This window comes from Serinus canaria, chromosome 5, assembly GCF_022539315.1.
Source record: "Serinus canaria isolate serCan28SL12 chromosome 5, serCan2020, whole genome shotgun sequence".
NCBI lineage: Eukaryota > Metazoa > Chordata > Aves > Passeriformes > Fringillidae > Serinus > Serinus canaria.
This window is the reverse complement of record NC_066319.1, coordinates 57,284,360-57,290,359: the sequence shown is the minus strand read 5'-3', so window position 1 is coordinate 57,290,359 and position 6,000 is coordinate 57,284,360. Positions and strand designations below refer to the sequence as shown.

Sequence of the window (6,000 nt, the reverse complement as noted above, 5' to 3'; positions counted from 1 at the left end):
CCTCCAGGCACCCTGAACAACACATTTTCCCCCAAACCCAGTATCTGAGGCTGGCACAAGGCTGTGGGTGAAGCCTGGCACTGGCAAAACAATCCAGGGAGGAAAATTAACCCTTGGCTTTGTGAGCAATCAGGAGCTGAGTGTCAGGAGTCTGCCAAAGACAAACCAGGTACCAGCAAGATGATCCAAACCAGGGCATGGCCACACGTGCAGCATCTCACAGGAGACAGGCAGGAGGATGGATGGCCAGGGAAGCACGAGGGGCTTCTGGCAGCTGCAGGGACCAGTGGAGAGGGAAGGAAGGCAATGACAGAGCACAGAGAGGGGTGAGGTGAAAGGCCCTGACCAAGCCACTGAGATAATTTAAAGCTTCCTACACCCCAGCACACTTACAAGTGCTTTATCTCTCTATGCCACAGTCATGTTTCCCACAGGGCATGGTGTTCTTTCAGGTGAAGCAGCCAGGAGAGGCTGTGGTCTCCCAGCATCTCCCAGCAGAGTGGCTTTAGACAGGGCAGGGCTGGAGCAATACCTTGTTATAACTGTTTACAGTAAGTCTCACAATCTGCTCTTCAATTTATTTCTTACATTTTTTATTTCTTAGAAAGACCAGCTGGGTGGGGCACTGAGCAACCTGGTCTAGTGGAAAGTGTCCTTGCCCATGACAGGGGGGTTGGAACTAGATTATCTTTAAGAACCCTTCCAACCCAAACCATTCTATGATTCTGTAATATGATTCCATGATTTTACCTTTATCTGAACACACTGGAAAGGAATTTGGTTGCTTGGTCTCCCGATATCCCAACCTCCACTAAGGTACAACTCCCTGGTACACCATAGAGCACTTATGTGCATGTGATTAAATGCCACTGAAGCGGATGGGAATTTGCTTACAAGCAAATTACAAATTCCTTACAAGCTTAAGGACTTTGCAGAATCAGGGCCTAAATCCACTGAGTCTTTGCTAATGCTCCCAGCCCACTGAGTCCTGCCTTGGGAACGGGTTTATTTTCCCTTCTGGGGCTATGAAATGTTACTGAAGCTTTACCTCCCTCTGCCAGCTGCAGGGAGCTGATGTGAACCCTGGGGTGAGATTGGGCTTGGTGCTATTGGAGATAACATTGGTTTAGGGTGTGGTTTGTTTTCACACAGAATATCCCAGCTCAGATACAGAACCTCTAAATGTCCTCTACGGACTCTAAAAACCTCAAATCAAAGAACAAAAAGCATAATGCTGTCTCCTACCTTTGAGCCAAAACCAGCCCTGATTGCTGTGATGGAAATACTCCCACAAGCTCCAATGGTCTGGGATGGTGGTAGGGGCTCAGATGGTGGTTTTATTCTTTTGGTGCAAGTCTTAGGTTTAGAGCAGAACAACAATTAAATAAAAGCTGTGGCCTGTTTTTCTGCTGAGCATATCATCTGTGCAACGTGAAAGACTATAACCTCGAGAGGGCTTTTTTCCCTCCAAAATCAATTTTACTTAATTTTTGTAAGGGGATGGGTTCCATATTCCATTACTGTCAGCTGAATCAAGAGTGTCCTTTTAGGTTTCACTGGAACACATAAAAACTCTTCCCCAGGGAGAAGACAGAATTGATCTGACATGGATTGGTCTCAGAGAACATTTATTAGGGTCTAGTGAGCATCTAAAGATGAACACTACCAAGTATATTCTTACAGATTTAGAACAAGAAACCCATTTTCTTTCCCTCAGCTCTGAGAAAGTCCTGGTTTAGTTTTTCATCCAATGAGCAAACCCTGCCAACACCCTCCTGTTACAAGGCATTACAGGGATTATTTTCCAAGCAGGCTTGGTACCCATGCTCTCCCCTTCTCGGGGCCGGATGCTCATCAGTCTTACACTATGACTATTGCATGTGTCCTACTTATCCAGAAAGGCTCTGGGCAGCTGCTTATTGGGTTTTCCTGTCTGAATACAGGAGCTTAATTTAATAGGCGGCTGTTGGAAAAACAAGCAGGAAAGCAACACAATGGGGCTTGATAAGCAGCGTCCAAACAAGCTCTGAGGAGGCAGTTACAAGAAAATGGCTGAGCAGTTTTGATGAGGAAGATGCAATTCCAGATGCCAACCATTAAGCTGATACTTACCCAGGCTGGGAGCTTCCAGATCAAACCATCACTGTATGGTTAACAAAAGTCCTTCAGGAGAAGAATGGGAAGGAGAGTCCTGGGAAGGCTTTTTATGGAGGAAAAAAAAAGATGAATGGAAGAGCAAAAGAAAAGCTGTGCTGGGATGGAGACAGGGACCATCCTGCCCAGCATCCTCTCATAGCCAATGGTGTATGATAAGCCAGGGCTAAGAGAAGTGTTCAGGGATATTTTCCCATAAACTCTCCAAGCCCACAGCAGGCTGCACACAGCTCCAGGACTTCCTGAGCCTGGAGCTTGTATAGAAATTCTGGATTGAATAGTCCTGGCCTAACCCTCTACCTCAATGAAAAATGCTCCCTATCTTTGATTACTAGTTCTTTGGTGAGAACAGAGGCCACAGCTGCTCACAGCATTCAAGAGAAGAGCAAACCAGGAACTGTACAGCACTTTTTCCTCTTACCTCATTAACTCCTATCCATCTATTTGCTTTCTTGACTGCTGCTCAGCAATGAGTTGATGCTTTCATCAAATTCCTTGTTATAACCTGGGATCCTTTTCCTGAGGGGCTGCAGTCAGTTCAGAGCCTGCTGCCATTTGCATGATGTTAGGAGTGCTCCCTGTGAGGCTCATCACTTACATTTGTCTCCAGAGAATTTCATCTGTCATTTTGTCACTGAGCATCCCGAGGTCCCACTGTGGTTTGGTGCCATTGGCCTTTCCAAGCAGCTCAGTGTCAACAGAAGCCATCACCATGTCCCCACCCACCTCCACTGCTACATCACTGATGAAGATGCTGAGCACAGACCCCTGCTCAGATCTCTGTGAAACTCCCATCTCATAGCTCCAATACAGACTGACCACCCCAGACTGGCTTTTGTGGTTTCTGCCTATAAACCACTGAGGTTTTTTTCATGGCTCCTTACTCCCCTTAATATCATTTGATGAAGAATTTTGTCAAAGCCTTTAGGAAATCAATATCTCTTATATCCATTAGATCTCTGTTTTTCCACCACATATTTGGCTCCATCAAGGACTGTGATAGATTTTGTGAGTTATAATTTCTCTTGCCAAAACCTGTGCCTGGGTACAGATGTTTGTCCTCTTGTCCCACCAGTTTCACAACACCATCATTGGGTTTGCTGCTGCTGAAAACCTGCCCTTGACACCTTTTATCCCAAAACTGCCTCTGTGATTGTTGCCTCCCATTTGCTTCAACACCCAATGGGCAAGAATTCAAGCAAGGCAGGCTGGAGACCAGCATAGCTGAGCAGAGACCTGCTCCTCTAACTGAGGAGTCAGAAGCAAATGCTTCTCAGTTAGAGGAGCGAGAAGCAAACAAACAGCCAATGGAAGCAGGGATAGGTGACCTAGGAGGAGTACAGGGATACGATTTTGATGGGGATTTTTTAAGGATGGGGTCAGGAAAGCTAATGGGGTCAGGCACAGATGAAAAAGGCCAATGAGAAACCTTCCAACCCTCCTGTCATGGGCAGGGACAGCTTCCACTAGAACAGGTTCTAGTGGAAGGTGTCCCTGCCCATGACAGGAGGGTTGGAACAAGATGATCTTGAAGGTCCCTTCCAACCTAAGCCCTTCTGTGACTCTGTTAATTTTACTTCACATTTTGGTACAAACGCTATGGATGCTCTTTCTTTACTTTCCCAACACTGGCTTTTCCTTTGTCCCTGCATCAATTTTTGTGCAGACTGCATATGAAACACAATCACAGTATATCACTTCCTGCCTTTCAGACCTTGGCATATAGTTGTTGCCAAGAAAGAAAAAAAAATTACTTAAGATGTAAATAGCTTGACGTCTTCTCAAAAAGAAAAAAAAAAGTCTACTTAAGGTAAAATGTTCCACACTACTAATTTGATCTGAGTTTTGATTTGCACCAAGAACACTAACCACTCCTTCTGCCATCTCATGCAGCGAGGTTATTCCCATGTATGTGGGAATCCAACCGTGTATCCAATTGCTGCTCTGATTCATGTGAAATGGAAACCCCTGGAAAATTGATTTCTTAAATCCGAGCGGAGACTGCCGCATCTTGGGAGGCCTCTGCCAGGCATCTGCGACACAGATCCCGCGTGTCCGTGTCGCCCATGTCGCCAGCCGGCTGAAACTTTATCTTCGCCGCTCGGCGGGAGCGAGAGCGGGACCCTCCCGCCTGCCCTCCGCCTCCCCTGCAGCACGGGCAGTGCGGGGCCCGCAGCGGAGCGTCCGGGTGCGGTGCCCTTGGTGCGGTACCGCCGGTGCCGTACAGCCTTTGCACAGCATCCCTACTACGGTACCCTCGGTGCGGCACCCCCGGTAGAAGCTCCGGCAGTACCCCCGGTGCGGTAGGGTACCCCGGTGGCGGAGCCCCCGCCCCGCGCGTCACTCACTCCCAGTCCCGGCGGCGGGCGGGCGCTGACGCCAGCGCGCCGGGCGGGGCGGGCGCGGCCCATTGTGGGCAGGGGCCGGGCGGGCTCCGCGCCGCGCAGCGCAGCGCCGCGCCGGCAGGTACGGCGGGCGGACCGCGGGCAGCGAGCCCTCCGCCCCGGCAGGAACGGCGGGCGGACCGCGGGCAGCGAGCCCTCCGCCCCGGCAGGAACGGCGGCCGCGCTGCGGTGAGTCTTCCGAGCCCCTCGGCGCTCCTCCCCTTTCGGTTTGAGGGGCGTTCGGCGGAGTGTGTTGCCCTTCTCCCGTAGCCCGCGGCCGTGCTGGGGAGGGGTTCGGGAGCGCCGGCAGCGGGGCAGGGGCCGACGCTTTTCTGCCTTTTCCCCGCCGTGGGGAGAGAGGCGAGCCCGCGTCCCACCCCGCCCCGGGCGCTGCGTGGAGCTGTTGCCCCGGGGGGAGCGCCCGGGCCCCGCGGCGCCCGCCCCGCTGCCGGCGCCCCGGAGCACGGCGTGCCCCCGGCCCCGGCGTGTCCCGTGTCCCGGGCGGTGCTCAGCCCCGTGGGCGCCGGGCAGGGGGCGCCCACGCGGGGGCGTGGGATGCGGGATGCCGCTGCTGCTCTGCCTTCTCCATGGCAACGCCTCCGGAGGCTGCTGCAGCCCCGGCGCCGGCTGGCACGGCGGCTCCCACCCCTGCGGCGACTCCCACACCACCGATGTGACCCCCCTGATGGGGCTCCTGCGGGCTTTGGGGGGCCTCAGCCTCCTGAGTGCCTCCCCACAGGCACAGCAGTTTGGGGCTGCCCCATCGTGGGTATGTGCCAAGCCTCTGGTGCTGGTGTCACACATTTTGCTGCAGGCGTGCTCTTGTCCAGCCGATGCTTTGATGTGGGAGCTGGGCTGGGAGTAGGATTTTGGCATGTGCCGGTGTTGGGCTGTGGCTTGGCTACAAGCAGGTGTGTGGCTCAGGTACCAGGTGGGGAAGTCCTGTCTATCACAGGCTGCACCCGCCCAAAAATTCTGGGAGGGAGGATTCCGGTCAGGGGTCTACCTGGAGGAGGGACAATGCCCTTGCTGTGTGGAGCCTTGAGGGTTGGCACCCTCTGCCATTGTTGAGCGATGGCTGTGGTCAAATCCTGGTCTTTTGCTTGTCCTGAAGTCTTCAGTGTGAACAGTGGGGTTTGGTCCCTGGGGTCTGCAATGCTCATGGCTTTCACACCATGCTGCCTCTTGCATTGGTGCTGGTGTGAAACAGTCTGCATCTTTAAGTGATCAAGGTTAATTTAAGGCAAAGACAGATGATAATATGACGATAATATGCCTCCTGATAAAAGCCACGTGAGCTGACAGGACTGTGCTGCCAGACTGGGGAAGGGGCTCTCCCTGTGGAAATCGGAGGCAGTGCAAGATCACGGGGTGCAGCAAAGTCCCCTTTTTCAGGTGCTGGGGAGAGGGCAGCCCATGGCACAGGCTGCCCTGGTGGTTTTGACCAGGCCTGAGCACTGCA

The 6,000-nt window shown here is 52.6% G+C and overlaps 1 protein-coding gene across 1 annotated transcript in view; it reads left to right on the top strand.

The window, feature by feature from the left end:
- The first annotated feature begins 4,676 nt into the window (after window positions 1-4,676).
- The window catches only part of DAAM1 (dishevelled associated activator of morphogenesis 1), a 94,024-nt gene continuing 92,700 nt past the window's right edge, over window positions 4,677-6,000 (top strand). Inside the window, exon 1 of the mRNA XM_050975636.1 lies at window positions 4,677-4,727. The gene's annotated coding sequence lies outside the window, so the exon portion shown is untranslated. The remainder of the gene's footprint in view (window positions 4,728-6,000) is intronic.